General features: G+C 35.1%; 1 pseudogene; it reads left to right on the top strand.

The window, feature by feature from the left end:
- The first annotated feature begins 257 nt into the window (after window positions 1–257).
- Window positions 258–848, top strand: LOC123610374 (annotated as a pseudogene).
- Window positions 849–19634: the final 18786 nt, after the last annotated feature.

Here is a 19634-nt window from a genome sequence, read left to right as displayed (position 1 = left end):
AATTTTCAAATGAATTCCTATAAGAATTTTCAGTTTTGAAAATTCCTGTTAATTCCTAATTAATAGAAAGTGTGTAGAGGCAAAGACATGAATCCAGTAGGAAGTTACCACATAGGTTTGTAAGACACAATGAGGACTTAAATTAAGCCAATGAAGTGAAAATAAGAAAATGTATTGAAACACTTTGTGGACCACTCGGAGTCGGTGCTGCAGGCTGGTACCTTGCCTCCCAAGACTCTTCCCAGCTGTCTGCCCAACCCGGCCCCGTGATGCCCATAGACCTCAGCAAATGGTCCAGGACTGAGCTTATAGAAGTGGATGAGCAGCCACAGCAACTGCTGCAGGTCAAATATGCCAGGGTGGAGGTTGACAGCTGGCAAGATTGCTGACACCCACCCAGGATAAGAACAGACCCACCAGGACTTCATGGGGTGGTCTTGAGCCACATAAACCTTACACCTTGGTCATGACAGATCCAGATGCTCCCAGATGGAAGGACCCCAAGTACAGGGAATGGCACCATTTTCTGGTGGTCAGAGTGAGGGGCAATGACATCAGCAGTGGCATAGTCCTCTCTGATTATGTCGACTCTGCGCCTCCCAATGGCACAGCCTTCAATTGCTATATCTGGCTGGTTTACCAGCAGAATGGGTCACAGAAGGATGATGAGCCCATTCTCAGCAACTGATCTGGAGACCACCATGGCAAATTCAAAGTATGAGCTCGGGCACCTGGTGACTTGCACGTGCTACCAGGGTGAATGAGATGACTGTGTGCCCAAACTCTATGAGCGGCTATCTAGGAAGCAGAGGCATGCTAGGAGACAGAAGTCGTCCCTGAGGTGTTGAGCAGTGTTCTCAAGTTCAGTGATGCATGTAGATTTCTCTGCTTCCCAGCTTCCCATTCTCACAGGTGAGGCCTGAGCCATCAGGTAGTGGTTTAGAGTGAATTTTCCTTCTACCTAACCATTATAATTCTAGAGGTTCACACCCAGGTTTATGTTTTGAACAAATTTGAACTGTATTTTGGGGAATATTTTGGTACTAGGTTGGGGTCATCAAATTGTGAATATAAGAATAGCAATCCAGGGGCACCTGGATGGCCCAGTCGGTTAAGTGTCCTACTTCGGCTCAGGTCATGATCTTGTGTTTTGTGAGTTTGAGCCCTGTGTCGGGCTCTGTGCTAACAGCTCAGAGCCTGGAGCCTGCTTCAGATTCTGTGTCTCCCTCTCTCTCTGCCCCTTCCCCGCTCATGCTCTGTCTCTGTCTCAAAAATAAATAAAAAACATTAAAAAAATTAAAAAAAAAAAAAGAACAGCAATCCAGAATTTAAAGAAGAAAAAATGACCAGGTCTATAGTAACAGAGCAGAGCATCAAAGAATCCTTAAGAAAGGTTTAAAAGAGAGAGAGAGAGAACGAGATTTGTTGCCTCTGCCTTTGTGAGCCCGAGTCCAGAATTATGCATGATGGCACTTTTGGGAGTGTTTTCACTGCTATGTCCCTCACCAGGATAGCCAGAGACTGGTGTGGCCACTGACTCCCAAAGTGATACATCCTCGGACTCCTTACTAGGGGTCAGTGCCCCGCTCTGGCTCTTTTAAAGAGCAATATTGGAAAAAGCTATAGGGAGAATCGCTTTGTGGTTAAGGCAAGGCCATACAAATGAGCTTCAGCACTGGGTGAGAGGTTGTCAGAATTCCTCAAGTCTGCACCTGTTAAGCTGTTCACTCCCCGTCTGTATAAGAAACCCTGATCTGGAGTTGTGGAACGTTGTGTTAATTCTGCTGTTTGCTTACAGTTGAATAAAAATAAAATCATTGTGTGGATAAAAAAAAAGACAGAAAATGTGAAAAATTGGTAGGATATGGTAATCTATTGCATGCGAGGTCAGGACTGTGAGAGAGAAGGAAGATCTGCCAGGTCCTATGATTTCACTTTTGAATAGGAAGACTGCATAATTTTTTTTTTATCCAAATCCTAAAACTTACGAAAATAAAGAAGGTTCTAAAATAATCAAACTTTTATAATGTTGACTTTTATATCTTAATGAATTTGTTGCTATTGTATTAGTGAATACATACTTTTATTCAAAACTATTCTTACAAATAAAATTACTTGTACAAGTAAAAATGCATACCTGTATATATCAAAACAAAGCAAAATATTGAAAAATTACATAAATAGAATTACTGTCTTTGGCTTATATTGATATACTTTAATAAGTTTCTTAGCCATATCTGTGTCTCAAACTATGTCATTATAGAATGATTTTTTTAATGTGTTCAGATAATTTTTTAAAATAAAATTGCTTGCAGTCTTTCTCAGAATTGTATTTTATGGTTAATAAATTTGAAGTAATGGGCTGCTTCTGTTGTTAAAGTTCCGTAGGCAAGAAATATTTTTACCTGAGAAAAAATCATCTGTATTTTCCTAAGGTACCTGTAAACTCAGAGTTAATTCTGCTAAATAAAAAATATTCTTCATTTTACGTTTTTTATTGGAACACATAAAAATTTTAGCCCAAGTAGGTCATCTGGGTGGCTCAGTTAGTTAAGCTTCCAATTCTTGATTTTGGCTCAGGTCATGATCTCATGGTGTGTGATACAAAGCCCTGCATTGAGCTCTGTTCTGACAGCACAGAGCCTGCTTGGGATTCTCTCTCTCCCTCTCTCTGCCCCTCCCCAACTTGTGTATGAATTCTCTCTCTCTCTCTCTCTCTCTCTCTCTCTCTCTCTCTCTCCCTCTCTCTCTCAAAATAAAGTATTTTTACCAGGACTGTTTTTTTTCCTTTATTCAAAGTAACATTTTTCAACAAGTATTTTTGTATAACAAAATTCATCAAATAATATGTCTCTATGATTTTTTTTCAATATCTTGTCAAACTTGGATGCTACAGTAAACAAAAGCTGTCTCAATTTCTTTCTATTCTACCACAGAATATTAATTTATTAAGATTAAAAAAGGAGAACCTTTAAAGTCTTTCTCAGAACCCAAGTTATTCTGCAGCTCAAGTGTAGATTTTCAAAAATAAGTTATGTACCCTTTTTGAGCTCTCATCATCTGATTTTCTAGATGTTTTTTGTTTGTTTCTGTCAGAAAAAAAATTATTCTTTCTATCTCCAATTTTGTTTCAATTTCCTGAAAGTGCTAAACTTGACATTTTTAAAAAAGATTTCCAGCAAAAGAGTTTGAAAAAAAAAAGTAAACCAAAATTTAGAAAAGTCTTTTACAAAATAGTTCAATACCACTGTAGGACACTTAGATTGTTTTATAAGGTTGTTTTAAAGGCTAAAACATTTCTACAAATTTATCGATGGTGGGGAAGAAAGAAAGTGTGAAAGTCTCTTTTGTAAGTGTGTTTTTGTTTTGTTTTTAATTTTTTTTAACATTTATTCATTTTTGAGAGTGAAAGAGACAGACCATGCTCGGGGGAGGGGCAGAGAGAGAGAGAGGGAGACAGAATCAGAAGCAGGCTCCAGGCTCCAAGCTGTAAGCACGGGGCCTGATGCGGGGCTCGAACTCATGGGCTGCGAGATCATGACCTGAGCCGAAGTTGGACGCTCAACCGACTGAGCCACCCAGGCACCCCTTGTAAGTGTGTTTTTGTATGTACAGCTGCTGTAGTTTACAGCTTGATACGTTAGACTGGCAATATACTACAAATTGTTGGAGATAATTATTAAGTTTGTGTGTATACAACAAATTCCAAATATATTCACTCTCCATACATTTCTTAATTCAAAAAAGAATATTACCTTTACTGGCTTTATGATCTACAAATGTTTATATTTTTATTCACCTAAAGCTTATCATTTTAACCTTCAAGGTTGAAGTTTTAAGTATTTTAGAATTTTAGTCACAATAATCTCAGGTGTTTCACCATAGAATAATTACCTTCCAAAAGTTTTAGAGTCCATTGATTAAATAAAACTATAACTATTATTGGCATTAAAATTTCTATTTGAAGTAACTTAAAGTCAATTTAAGCCATGTATCATTTAACCCTTTGCAAAGCTTTTCTTTGGAAAATAGAGCCAACCTATGAATAGTTGTCACTATATTGTTGTGTGTGCTTAAGAAAACTTGAGATTGAGGGGCGTTGAGCATGGAGCCTGTTTAAGATTTTCTCTCTCTCCCTCTGCCCCTCTCCTCCACTTGTATTCTCTTTCTCTTTCTCTCTAAAATTAAAAAAAATGAGAGTGAAAAAGTGAAATTAATTTAGAATAGTCATAGACTCTTTTAAAAAAAATTTTTTTTAATGTTTATTTATTTTTGAGAGAGAGAGAATGCGAGTGGGTTAGGGGCAGAGAGAGAGGGAGACACAGAATCCAAAGCAGGCTCCAGGTTCTGAGCTGTTTAGCACAGAGCCCAACGTGGGGATCAAACCCACGAGCTGTGAGATCATGACCTGAGCCAAAGACCGACGCTTAATCGACTGAGCCACCCAGGCGCCCCTAGAATAGTCATATAATCTAAATGAAAAGCTACATTTCACAGAGTGATATATAAACCCACTTTGCATATTAATTAAATCAAGATCTACTGGCATGGTTTTCTTTTTAAAATTTTAAACTAAACTAAATGCTACTGTTTCCCCTTAAGATTTGGTTTTCATGTGGTCTGTGATATTATGGCCCCACATGTGGTAGATGATTAAAGTCACAAATATTCTGTGCAACTCAGAGCAACCTTTTGTAGTAGATTTTATATTAAACATCTATTTCTTATAGTTTAAATGTTTTGGTTCTTAAAAGAGTTTATTGCAAAATGAAAGTTCCAGCAATCAGTGAAAAATTAGTTATAAATATTCAGCATAAAATATAAGCTACCCTAGAGATGGGAGACCGGTCCATTAGCTGATCTAGGAAAGGATCAGAGGATCTAGGAAAGAGATAGTTTTTAGTTACAATGATGAGTTCAGGTTGGGCATCACTAGTTGTTGATAACTGTGGTACACACAGTTGGTGATGCCCACGAAATATTTGGTAATATTGCTTTGGAGTACAGGAGAGTGGTGAAAGACAGAAATACAAATTTGGAAGTTTTCAGCATATGGGTAGTAGTTGAAACCATGTGAGATGAAAGTAAGACATTTTCAGCACTGATACTTGTTGAGGAGTTTCTGGGAATAGGACCAAAGGTCTTTGGACGTTGACAACAAAGGGGAGAATATAATGTTATTACTTTACTCTAAATGACTTATGTATTAGTTTCTTGTAGCTGCTGCAGCAAATTACCACCAACTTTTAAAGCAACAGAAATGTATTCCTTCCCAGTTCTGGATGCCAGAAGTCCACAATAAGTATCACTGAGCCTGAATCAAGATATTTGCATGGCCACATTCCCTCTGGAGGCCATAGGGAACAATTTGATTTTGGCCTTTTTCAGTTTCTGTGAGCTGTTGACATTGCTTGGCATGTGGCCACATTACCCCAATCACTGCTTCTGTCATCGTATTCTCTTTCTTCCTCAGTGGTGAAATCTCCCTTTGCTTTCCTCATAAAAATAAATAGGATAAATATGATTACAGTTAAAACCCCTTCTGATAACGCAGGATAATCTCTCCATCTCAATATCTTCAATTTAATCACACCTCCATCTCATTATCTTTACTTTAATCATATCTAGGAAGTCCTTTTTGCCTTATAAGGTAACATTCATAGGTTCCAAGGATTAGGATGTGGATATCTTTGCAGATAGGAGGCTAATATTAGCCTACCACAGCTTGTATCTATCTGATCAACATTGCCCTTGAACTTGGAAGACTTGGTACAAAAAAAGTAGTCTCATAATGTCTCATAATTTTTGATTGATTGAAATGACATCTTGGATATATTCTATTAAATATGTTATTAAAAGAATATTATATAAAACATTTTTTCAATATAGCTACTAGAAAATTTTAAATTGCAGGGTCCCTGGATGTCTCAGTCAGTTGCATGTCTGACTCTTGATTTCAGCTGAGGTCATGATCCTAAAGTCACAGGATCGAGCCCTGCATTGGACTCTGCACTGAGTGTGGAGCCTGCTTAAGATATTATCTCTCCCTAACACCTGCTTGTTCATGCTCTCTCTCTTTCTAAAGAAAAGAAAAGAAAAGAAAATTTTAAATTGCATATGAAGTTAGCATTGCATTTCTATTAGCACTGGTGTAGAGTGTGTATGTGTTTAAATCTCTTCATCTTATAGAGAAATTGCTGTTTCCTTAAAAATAAATAGTTACAAATCTTGAAAGCTGCACATTAAGTTAATTATATGCTCAATTTTAATGGTGCCTGGGTGGCTTAGTAGGTTGAGAGTCTGACTTTGGCTCAGGTCATGATCTTGCAGTTTGTGAGTTCAGGCCCTGCATTGGGCTCTGTGCTGACAGCTCAGAGCCTGGAGCCTGCTTCTGATTCTGTGTCTCCCTCTCTCTTGCTGCCCCTCCACTGCTCATGCTCTGCCTGTCTCTCTCAAAAAAAAAAAAAAATTAATGCTCAATTTTATTCTATAGATGCACTTTGCTATATTGTAATCCATATTCAAACTGTTTATTTGTTGCTTTTCTCCATTTTACAGCAAGAAACTGAAAGGCCATCATGTGAAATTATTGACTACTTGTGTTCCCTCCGCCTCCATTAACCCCTAATCCTAGGCACCTGGGAGCTAAAGAACATCATAAAGAGCCACAGGTTCTCACTCTCCCTGATGAAGCATCTCTGGAAGGAAGTCTCACATGGTGAGTGCAGACTGACAGTCTCTTAGAACTGAGAAGAAATAAGGTACTTTTTAGGAGTTTGAAACTTTTTTTAAAAAGAGCTGGTATTCTAAAGGGTGAAAGGTGGTGAAGAAATAAGGGTAAAATGTTTTTGGTGGGGATCCATCCAAGGGAAACTTATAGGAATTGAAGAGTCTTCCAGGAAAGGAGATTTGTGATTTGAGAGGTTCCTATATGTGGGACTGAGGAAAGAGGTGGAAAAGAGTGATCAGAAGAGGAAATCTAGGAGATCCTAAGCAGTGAAGATCTAGTGAGAGGGAGAGGAAGGAACACTACTATTTATCAAGCCTCTACTACATGTTGAGTACCTTCATATATGTTATCCAAAATATATTTATAATATTCATTTTTGCAGGCCAAAAATTCGAGGTACAGAAAGATGAAATGATTTTCCTAAGGTCACACAAGCAGTACATATCAAGGGCAAATTTAGGATCCATTGGTTAGTGGGTTGATATTCTTTAGAGTGTTAAAGGTGGATTAAAAGGTGAATCTGTTGGGGGTAACTGGGTGGCTCAGTCTGTTAAGCATCCGATTCTTGCTTTTGGCTCAGGTCATGATCTCATGGTTCATGGGATGTAGCCCCACATTGGGCTCTGCACTGACAGTGTGGAGCCTACTTGGGATTCTCTCTCTCCCTCACTCTCCATCCCTCTCCCGCTCTCTCTCTATCTCTCTTAATAAATAAATAAACAAACTTAAAAAAGGAAAAAAGTGAACCAGGGGCGCCTGGGTGGCTCAGTCGGTTGGGCATCCGACTTCAGTTCAGGTCATGATCTTGTGGATCGTGGGTTTGAGCCCCGCGTCAGGCTGTGTGCTGACAGCTCTGAGCCTGAAGCCTGCTTCTGATTCTGTGTCTCCTTCTCTCTCTGCCCCTCCCCCATTCGTTCTCTCTCTTTCTCTCTCTCTCTCTCTCTCTCTCTGAAAAATAAATAAAACATTCAAAAAAAAAAGTGAACCAATGATAATGGAAAACATGGCCAGTGACTTGAGTAAATCTAGGAAATTTCAATGATAGGAATGAATCTATGTGTGATTGAAATAGGCAAGAGGAAGAGGCAGGCCAGGGAAGTATTTGTACTTGGAACTATTTGTGGCAGTTGTGAAAACATATCACATCCAAAGGGCTCAGAAGAAATGGGATACTGGTTAGATTTTTAGCTCGTTAAGTTTTTGTACTTGACCAGTTCCTCAGCATTGCCCTATATTTGTAATAAGCATAAACCTTTTGATTTTTATGTAAGTACACATAGGAAATATAAGCATATTCAACTTCAACATCCCACAGATCTCAAAGAAACATAGCAAAAAACGAGTTTGAGTTTTAGTTAGTTCATCTGTAAAAAATGAAGGCAGTAGAACTATTCTAGCTCATAATGATGTGATTTAAAGGTACCATGACATCACCTCAGCCTCCAGAATTCCCAAATCATGTATTCCCAACATATGCTAGTCTCCTTAGAAATCATTTCATTTTAGGGGTGCCTGGGTGGCTCAGTCGGTTAAGCATCGGACTTCAGCTCAGGTCATGATCTTGTGGTTTGTGAGTTCAAGCCCCACGTCGGGCTCTGTGCTGACAGTTCGGAGCCTGGAGCCTGCTTCAGATTCTGTGTCTCCCTCTCTCTCTCTGCCCCTCCCCTGTTCACACTCTGTCTCTCAATAATAAATGAACGTTAAAAAAAAAAAAAAAAAGAAATCATTTCATTTTCATTTCACCCAGAACCATTAGGGACTCAATACCTTTTCTTCAAATATTGGCATTCCCCTCATTTCAGTGGACCCTTCCATCCAGGGGCTCTGAGATCTGTTATGTTATTGATGCCCTCCCCTGGCATACTACTGATCTCTAATCACTGAAGCATCCAATCTAAAAGCAGATGACAGAGAGGCTGCTGGAGATGAGGGGGGAGAAGATCCTACATGCTAACAAACTTGACTCACCATAAATTTACAGAAACCAGATAGAACTTTCATTCTTTCTCCTCTTTGGCAGCCTTCTTTTATTAATTGCCGAGTGTTTTCCCTGTTCTGATTTCTCAAAATCTTTATTTCTAGCTGTCAGTCTTGCATATCATTTAGCCAAAACAAGACACATGACTTAGGCTCTCTCATTTCACCTCCATGTTTCAATGGATCACTCTCTCAACATACAGAACTTCTCATCCTTCCACGATGTCTGAGAAAAATAAAGCACTTCAAAGCAAGTATCTTTAAGCTCTATTTCAGATTCCTTTTTGTTTTCTTAAAAAGGTGTTTCTCATTGTTTACTTTTCGTCTATTAATTTTAATTTATTTTTTCTATTGATTCTCTTTTATGTCCTGATCAGTGGCTCACACTTTTTTTTTTAAGTTTTGATAAATCAATAGAAGCTATTGCTAATGAATATCATTATTATTTAAATTGACTTTTCTTGGGGCGCCTGGGTGGCTCGGTCGGTTAAGCGTCCGATTTCAGCCCGGGTCACGATCTCGCAGTCCGTGAGTTCGAGCCCCGCGTCGGGCTCTGGGCTGATGGCTCAGAGCCTGGAGCCTGCTTCCGATTCTGTGTCTCCCTCTCTCTCTCTGCCCCTCCCTCATTCATGCTCTGTCTCTCTCTCTGTCTCAAAAATAAATAAACATTAAAAAAATAAAAATAAATAAATAAATTGACTTTTCTTGAATAATGTGATTAAAATTTTAAATATTCAGCAGCGATTTCATATTCTCTCCAGTGAACTGTCTTTTGAATATCCGTGCCACTTTTTCTATTGATAAATTAATATAAATTTTGCAATGTTTTTTAAACTTTCTAATTAATTAATAGAAAGCATTTTTCTATCACATTCGTGACGAATATTTTTCAGTTTGTTGCATCTAACATATAAGAATTGGTAGGAATTAAAAAAGTTTAATTTTATCTATCACATTGGTCATCATTTCTCTTTCTGATATCCTCAAATGCTTCTATACTTAGAATTTCATTTGCTTTATATATTTCAATTACTACATGCTTCTATATTTTAATAATATATCTGTTTTTATTTTATTACTTTAAAGTTTTGAATTCATGTGCAATTATTTTACTCTTTATCATAATAATTTTGCAATTTATGGTAGGTCATCAAAATTGCAAATCATCTTTGACTTGTCCAGCTTAATTTATATTCCATGTCATTAACTTAGAAGGTATAGTTTTCCAAAATTAAATAAAATTTCACAGCCTTGCTGATTCATTTTATTAAACAATAAGCATAGTAAGGATAAGAATCATGTCATATTTGTTTCCTTAGTACATAGTATAATCCTTATGTATTATTTAATACTATGTATAATACATAATAGGCTTTTGATAAATGTTTACTGAATTCGATTACAAAATTGGGTTATCACACTATGTCAATGTCATGATAATTATTTTATTAATATAATGCTTTGCACAGTCTTCTTGAAACTATGCTTTTAAGCAAGACAACTTATATATTATTCAGTAGTCCTCATTCCTTACTTCTATATTCTTCCTTCTTTCTATGCTGCTTTAGATGATGTTGGCATAGTCTCTTCCCTGTTTCTCATTCTAGAATGCTGCTGCTTTGATAGCGTGTGTTAACCCAGTGTCTTTTCTTATTTCTGACCACTTTTGATGATCACCTATGTTCAGTCCTTAGGACTCCCTGTATGCATGAGCTTTTCAATAGAACTGGCCTTATCCATTCAAAAATGTGGCAGTCTTCATTCAGCCAAAAGTCTCTACACTTTGGACTTTCTAATATCACCTGCAGTAAGAAGAACACGGAGACAAAATTGCTTGACTAATTGCTTATTGACCATATATTTTATTTTGTGACAGTCCTTTCAAATAGTGCCAACTCTAGCAAAGACCAGGAGGGTCCAGAGATTTCTAATAGGAAATTATTAAGCAGATTGCATTTGCCAATAAATGGAACTCCATAGTTGATGTATAAACTGTCAAGAAAAATAATGAAAGAAAGAAAAGTGTTGGAAAGTGTTAGTGTTGGAAAACAGCTTCCTATGTAGTCAAATGATTAAACTTCTGAGAGGATATAGACTGAGTTCATAGTTTAAGACTTCCTGAAGTAGATATAGAGAATGGAGAGGAGGGACAGTCAGATGAATGCAAGGAACTAAACAAGGAAATAGCGTGAGGATCTCCATAGAATAAAATAAAGTACTAGTATTGCCTTCTATAATTTTTTTTTTTTTAGGAAATAGACTTGAAGAAGGAAACGCATGTTGTTTTAAGACTAGTGAGAAGAAAAATAATGAGTCAGAGACTACAACTGTGTGGGTAAGCCATAAAGCAAAATTTGTAGAATAATCTGGAAGTTTGAGACTACACAGCTTTGCTTAAGGCAACCTCTATGTTTTTTCATCTAGGCACTAGGTAAATAAGAGTAATGTAGAAGTATTTTCTGTCTTTTATAACAACATAGATTCAACTTTTTATAGAAACTGTATCATAACTTTTATAGAAACTATGACATATTTTTACTGTTTAATAAGAAAATTACAGACTTTCAATGTCCCTTTTGTTCATTAAAAATAATAATAGCCAACACTTGTTGAGCACTGACTGTTTGTCAGACACTATGCTAAGTTCCTAAATAAATCACGTTTTATTTTATCTTCACAGATAAAATACAAGTGTAATACACATGAGATGATACAAGTGTAATATGCATTTTACAGATTAGTACACAGAGACTTAACTGGTGAGGGTCATACAAATGTAAGTGCCAGAGGCAGGAACTGAACCTAGGAATTTGATCACAGAGCCGCTATAGAACAAAACCCTAATAGTGAGTCACATAAAATCCAATTTCCAATATTAGTAATATAAAGTTACTGGTTATGTTAAGAATATTTGTATATGTGATCACTTCAGCTTTACAGACTTAATCTTTTATCCATGGATTTAATAGTTGTATTTACAGAATGTATTTTTGTTTGCCTTAGTAATTGATATACTAATAACAATTTGCATTTTCATTGATGAGTCGGGGCTCTGACCAGCCAACTAAAATAATGGAAATGATGTAGTTCACTGGATTAAATCTAAATATGAAAGGTCATATCTTCTATCTAGATCTCATGAATAAATCCATAACTCCATGACCTTTCGGTAGCCTTCTTTACTATAACTGCAGGAAGTAATAAGCAATGGGGATCTCTGTGAAGTATATTAAGACTGAGACAGCTGTCTGCTCAGGTTTGCCTCAGTGGCAATACTCGATAATTCCAAAATTTAGAGTGGTGGATTATTGAAATATAATTCTACATTTAAAAAACTCCTTTGCAAGTTTTGGGTGAAAAAAAGAGTATTGGAGAATAAGGAATATATTAAAGGTGAGGCATGGGGATGACAAGTTTTTAACAGAGAGAGGCAGGAGATTTTATTGGGAAAGTAATTTTGCATATCGCTCCAGAGGAAATGCATGCAAAGAAAGTAGATAATGAAAAGATAGTTTTTGTTGGTTATTTTTGTTATACTAATTTTGATATGCCAGCTGGGAGTAACACGTGTTTCCATTAACCTCTGGTCCCTTGCTGCTGTTTGAAAACCCTCCAGATGGCCTTATGGTTAGAGAATGCTTGTGATCATCTGACATTGGGGAAAAAGGGCCTTTGTAGTCCCTTTGAGGATATTGTTCAATTTGAAAAACAAACCCTAAGAAAACCTTACTTGATTCTTTCCACTTCTTTTTATTTTGGTGCAATGCATATAACATAAAACTTGTCATCTTAATTATTCTTAACTGTACAGTTCAGAGGTATTAAATACACTTGTAATATTATGTAAGCATCACCACCATCCAATCCATCTACATAACTGTTTTCATCTTGAAAAACTAAAACTCTATACTCATTTCCTCATTCCTCCTCCTAGCCCCTCGTAACCACCATGTTACTTTCTATGATTCTGCATACTTCAGACACTTTATATAAGTAGAATCATGCAGTGTTTATCTTTTTGTGACTGGCTTATTTCACAATCATAATGTCCTCAAGGTTCATCTATGCTATAGCTTATTTCAGAATATCCTTTCTTTCTAAAGCTAAATGATATTCATTCTATGTATATACCACCTTTGCTTATCTATTCATATGTCAATGGGCACTTGGGTTGCTTCCACATTTTAGCTATTATGAATAATGCTGCTGTAAATATGACCACCAATATCTCTTTAAGACCGTGCTTTCAATTCTTCTGGGTAGGTAACCAAAAGTGGAATTGTTGAATTATATAAATAGTTCTATTTTTAATTTTTTGAGGAACCACCATTCTGTTTTCCACAGTGGCTTGACTATTTCACATTCCAACCAACAGTGCACGGAGGTTCCAAATTTACATCATTACCAGTACATCTTTTCTTTCTCTTTTCTTTTTTCTTTTCTTTTCTTTTCTTTCCTTTTCATTTTTCTTTCTTTTCTTTTCCCTTTCTCTTCTTTTCTCTTCTCTTCTCTTCCTTTTCTTTTCTTTTCTCATCCCTTCCTTCTCTTCTTTTTTCTCCCTTCCTTCCTCCCTTCCTTCTTCTCTTTCTTTCTTTCTTTTTTCTTTCTTTCTCCCTTCCTCTTCTTCTTTCTTTCTTTCTTTCTTTCTTTCTTTCTTTCTTTCTTTCTTTCTTTCATTGTAGCCATCCTAATGGGTCTGAACTGGTATCTCATTGTAGTTTTGATTGGCATTTCCCTAATTATTAGTGATGTTGAGCACCTTTTCATGTGCTTATTGCCCATTTGTTGTATATCTTTTCTGGAAAAATATTCAGGTACTTTGTCCAGTTTTTAAGTCAGGGTGTTTGGTTTTTTGTTGTTGACTTTTAGAAGTTTCCTACATATTCTGTACATTAATCCCTTAACAGATATATAGTTTGCAAATATTTTCTCTAATTCTGTGGTTTGCATTTTTATTCTGTTGGTATTAACTTCCAATGTGTAATTTTTTAAAATTTCCATAAAGTCCAGTGTGTCTGTTTTTTTTCATTTGTTGCCTGTGCCTTTGGTGTCAAGAAATTATTGCCAAATTCAATGTCATATTACTTTTCTCCTGTGTTTTTTTTTCCTAAGAGTTTTCTAGTTTTTCATTTTATATCCACGTATTTGATCCATTTTAAGTTAATTCTTGCATATGGTTTGAGAAAAGGGTTCTACTTCATTCTCTTGCATGTGGATAGTTTCCCCAACCCTGTATGTTGAAAAGACTGTTTTTCCCCATTACAAAGTTTTGGTATCTTGTCAAAAATCATTTGACTGTGTATATGAAGGTGTATTTCTGGGGTTCTGTATTCTATTCCATTGCCTTTATGCTAGTATCATACTGTTTTGATTACTATAACTTTGTTATAAATTTTCATATCAGGAAGTATGCATTCTCCAAGTTTGTTATTCCTTTTCAAAATTATTTTGGCTATACAGAGTCTCTTGAGATACCACCTGAATTTTAGAATGGGTTTTTCTGTTTCTTCACAAAATGTCATTGGAATTTTGATAGGAATTACATGAATCTATTTGTAGATTGCTTTGGGTAGTACTGACATCGTAAGAATATTGAGTCATCTAATTCATAAATGTAAAATGTGATTCTATTTATTTATATCTTCTTTAATATTTTTCATCATTGGTTTATAGTTTTCATTTTACAGGTCTCTTATCTTCTTGCTTAAGTTAATTTCTAAGTGTTTTATTTTTTTGGTGCTATTATAAATGGAATTGTTTTTGTACTTTCCTTTCAGATTGTTTTTTAGCATATAGAAATGCAATTTTTGCATGCTGACTTCATATTCTGCTATCATATATATACTGCTGAACTCATTTATTAGTTCTAACAGCCTGTGTGTGTGTGTGATCTTTAGGATTTTCTACATATAAGATGATATCATCTGAGAACAGAGATCATTTTACTTCCTCTGTTTCAATTTGGATCCCTTGAATTTCTTTTTTACTTACATAATTGCTCTGCCTTGAATGTCCAGTGTTATGTTTTTTGTTTTGTTTTGTTTGACTTTGTATTTATTTTTTTATTTTAGATTTTTGTTTAAATTCTAGTTAGTTAACATTCAGTGCAATATTGGTTTCAGGAGTAGAATTCAGTGATTCATCACTTACATACAACACCCAGTGCTCATCATAACAACTGCCCTCATTAACAACCATCACCCATCTAGCCCGTCCCCACCCACCTCCCTCCATCAACCCTCAGTTTGTTCTCTATTGTTAAGTGTCTCTTATGGTTTGTTCCCTCTCTCTTTTTTTCCTCCTTCTCATTTGTTTATCTGTTTTGTTAAATTCCACATATGAATGAAATCATATGGTATTTGTCTTTTTCTGACTGACTTTTTTCACTTAGCATAATATCCTCTAGCTCCATCCATGTCATTGCAAATGGCAAGATTTCATTCTTTTTGATGACCGAGTAATATTCCATTGTATACATATACCACATCACTTTATCTATTTGCCATTTGACAGACATTTGGGCTCTTTCGAGAGTTTGGCTATTGTTGACAATTCTGGTATCAACATCGGGGTGTATGTACCCATTCAAATCTGTATTTTTGTATTTTTGGGGTAAATACCTAGCAGTGCAATTGTTGGATCATAGAGTAGTTCTATTTTTAAATTTTTGAGGAACCTCCATACTGTTTTCCTGCTCAGTATGTTGAATAGAGGTGGCAAAAGTGGGCATCCTTGCCTTGTTACTGATCTCTGGAAAAAATCTTGTGGTGTTTCACAATTGAGTGTGAAGTTCACTGGGGTTTTTCCTATATGGCTTCAATTATATTGAGGTAGTTTACTTCTGTTCCTAATGTGTTGAGTGTTTTTATCATGAATTTGAACTTTAGCAAATGCTTTTTCTGCATCAACTGAGATGATCATGTCATTTTTTTCTCTCATTCTGTTAATGGTATTTTATATTGCTTGATTTTTATATATTGAAACATCTCTGCATTTCAGCAATAAACTCCATTTGGTTATCTTATACAGTCCATTTAATATGCTGCTGAATTTGATTTGCTAGTTCTTTTTTGAGGATGTTTTATCTAAGCTTGTAAGGGATATTGGTCTGTAGTTTCTTTTCTTGTAGTGTCTTTGGCCTCATTAACAGGCTAATGCTTATCTCATAGAATAAGTTAGGAAGTGTTCCCTCCTCTTTAATTTTTCAGAAGAGTTTGAGAAAGATTGGTATTTTCTAATAATACCTAATTGGTATTTTCTAATGTTTGGTAGAATTCGCCAGTTAACTCATCAGATCCTAGGCTTTTTTTCAGCAGGAGATTTTTGATTACTGATTTAATCTCCTTACTAGTTAAGAGTCTATTCAGATTTCCTATTTATTTATTATATAGTCTTGGTACGTTTTGTATTTCTAGAAATGTATCCAAGTTATCTAAGTTATACAGTTTGTGGGTATACAGTTGTTCAATAGTACACTCATATTTTTATTTCTATAAAATTGGTAATAATGTCTCTATATTCATTTATAATTTTAGTAATTTGAATGTTCCTCTCTCTCTCTCTCTCTCTCTCTCTTTAACCCATCTAACTAAAAGTTTGTCAATTTTGATGATCATTTCAAAGAACAAACTTTTGGTTTCATTGACTCTTCTCTATTGTTTTTCTATTCTTTATTTTTTGTCCTTGCTCTAATCTTTATTGTTACTTCTATTAACTTTGAGTTTAGTTTGCTCTTCCTTTTATAATTCCTTAAGCTATAAAGTTTTGAGATCTTTTGTTTTTATATATATATTTTTTATTTCTTAAAATCAGTTTTATTGGGACATAATTAACGTTAAAATTATAAGATATTTGAAGTGTGTGTTGTGATTTGATATATATATATGCATTGTATAAAGATTCTCCATCTAGTTAATTAACATACCTGTTACTTTATTTACTTATTTACTTACTTCTTTATTTATTTTTGGTGAGAACATTTAAGTTCATTTTCTTACCAAATATCAATTATACAATACTGTGTTGTCAACTATAGTCACCATATTTTATGTTAGATCTTCAGACATTATTCATCTGATAGATGAAAGTTTTTACCCTTGACCAAACTCTCCCTTTGGGGCAACCAGAAAGAAGATGAGTAGGAAATAGAAGTCTTTAAACAACACAATAAACCAACTAGATCTAACAGAAAAATACAGAATACTTTACTCAACAACATTCTTCTCAATGGTACATTTTCCAGAGGAGACCATATGTTAATCCATAGATTAAGTGTCAATAGTTTTTAAAAGACAAGTATCACATAAAGAAAACTTCTTTGACCAAACAAGATGATGTTAAAAATCAACAATAGAAGTAAAACTAGAAAATACACAAATTTGTGGAAGTTAAAAAGCCTCCCATTCTTAAATTATTAATGAATCAACAAAGAAATTACAAGAAACATTAGAAAATACTTAGGGATGAATGAAAACAAAATGAAACGTAACAAAATTTAATGAAACAGTGAAAGCAAATGCTAAAGAAGAAATTTACAGCTATAGACATTTACAGTGTTTGTCCCTTATTTCTTGCATTATTGTCTTATTTTGTGTTGTTTTTTAGCAAAATATTTAAATTTTTATTTCTCCTTTTGTCTTGAGCATATTATATAGCTAATCTCTTTATATCTACCACAAAGAACACGTTTAACATCTTAAAGTTATAACACACTGATTTGAATTTATACAGTTTAACCTCAATAACATACAAAAATCAGTTCTTTTACAGCTTTTCCTTGAACCCTTTTAGTTCTTCATATCACAGAATCACATTTTTATACATTGTATGACTCGAAAATAAACTAATAATTTTTAAATGCATTGATCTTTTAAGTTAGTGTTGAAAATAAAAGGTGGTGTTATAAACCAAACTGATAATAATACTAGCTTTTAAACTTATAATTGTTAGGGTTTTTCTTTTTTGTATTAGTCTTTTACACTTGTACAAAAACAACTGAAGTTGCAAACTACTGTTACTATTTTACTAGCTTTTACAATTGCTTATGTATTTATGTTTATTGATATCTTTATTTCTTCACTCTGCTTCAGGTTACTGTCAAGTGTCCTTTCATTTTTACCCCGCAAGACTCCCTTAAGCATTTCTTGCAGGGCAAGTATAGTGATGATGAAGTCCTTCAGCTTTGGTGTATCTAGGAATGTCTTAATTTCTTCTTCACCCTTGTAGGACAGTTTGCCAGGTATAGATTTTTTTTTTTTGTTTACAGTTTTTTCTATTAGCACGTGAATATACTAGCTCACTAGCTTACTAAAGTTTCTGATGAGAAATCTGTTCATATTCTTGTTGGGGATAGCCTATATATGATGAGTCACTTCATTCTTGTTGCTTTCAAGATTTTCTCTTTGTTTTTGGACAATTGGTCATAATGTGTGTTGGTATGGGTTTTTTTTGAGTTTGTCTTAGAGTTTCTTAAGCTTCTTAGATGTTTTTACTCATGATCTATCAAGTATGAGAAGTTTTCAACCATTGTTTCTTCAAGTATATTGTATGCTCTTTTCCTTTTCTTTTTCTGGGACTGCACAACACATAGGTCCTTTGGTGTCCCATAGGTCTCTTAGGTTCTGTTCACTTGTTATTATTTTTTCCTTCTGTTTCTCAGACTCAATAATTTCTGTTGCCTTATCTTTAAGTTCACTAATTCTTTATTCTGCTTGGTCAAATCTGTCTATGAATCCTTGTAATGAGTTTTTCATTTTAGTCATTTTTACTGTTCATCTGTATAATTTCTTTTCAGTTCCTTTTTTAGGTTTTCTATCTTGTTATTGATATTTCCACTTTGTTCATATATCAATTTCTTGACTTTTTGTACATATTACCTTGTTCTTTCAATAGCTTTAAAACAATTGTGTTAAAGTCTTTATCTAAGAGATCCACCATCCAGTCTTTTTCAAGGGCAGTTTCTGTTGATTTATTTTTTTTCCTTTGAATGAACTATACCTTTCTGTTCTATGCATGCCATGTTATTTTTTGTTGGACATTTGAATGTAATAATGTGGCATCTCTAGAAATCATATTTTCTTCTTTCCCCAGAATTTGCTGGTTTTTGTTTTTGTATTATTGCTATAGGCTGTCTCTGTGCTGAGAATCACCCTGAGGTGGAAACACTGACCCTGTGACTTTCCCTGCTTTGGAATATCCTAATCTTTATGTCTGGCCTCCAAAAGGAGAAAAATAAAGGGGAGAAAAAGCCACTACCCTTTAAATCTCCTTGAAGTCACTTTAGCTTGAGGTGAGGGTCTTGCAGTGATACGAGGAAGTGCAACAACAATGGTCACGTGTCTCTTTGTCCATATCTCTGAGACTAAAAGCAAAAATCAGCTCTGAGAGAACAGTTCCCTAGTATTTGGAGGACGAAGTCGTTTTGTCCCACCCTGGCTTCTGCAAGCTGTTTATAAGCTGCTCCAACACCATCTGCTAAGCTTCCTGCCTTGGAGTTTGGGGTGGGGCATCCATAGCTGCTATGGTGCTGAAAGCTAAAATTTACTAAAATTAACCAATTTGCCATCTAAGCCTTCCCCTGGATTTTGCAAGTCCTCAACAGATGCTAGGGATCTAAAATAATTACATCAGACAGATCCTGCCAGTGTAATTTTTGTCTAGGTGGGGGGAAAGATTCCTGGTGCTTCCTGGTGTCTCCAGTCCCTCCCTTGTTTAATGTTTTAAAGTAGCTGCAGACTTAGTTCAGCTACCATAGTGAAGACAATATTTTATTTATTTAATTATTTAATTATTTAATATTACTTCAAATATGATAATTATATGTATATTACATGCTGAGGAGTATATGTCACATCAATACATTTTTTAAGCTATTTACTTAAAAGCCATACTTCTTTCACCAATAGTATAGGGGATTATGCATTTTTCT

The sequence above is a fragment of the Leopardus geoffroyi genome, chromosome C2, assembly GCF_018350155.1.
Source record: "Leopardus geoffroyi isolate Oge1 chromosome C2, O.geoffroyi_Oge1_pat1.0, whole genome shotgun sequence".
NCBI lineage: Eukaryota > Metazoa > Chordata > Mammalia > Carnivora > Felidae > Leopardus > Leopardus geoffroyi.
Note: the sequence above shows the minus strand (reverse complement) of the source record. Positions and strands in the feature narration are given on the sequence as shown.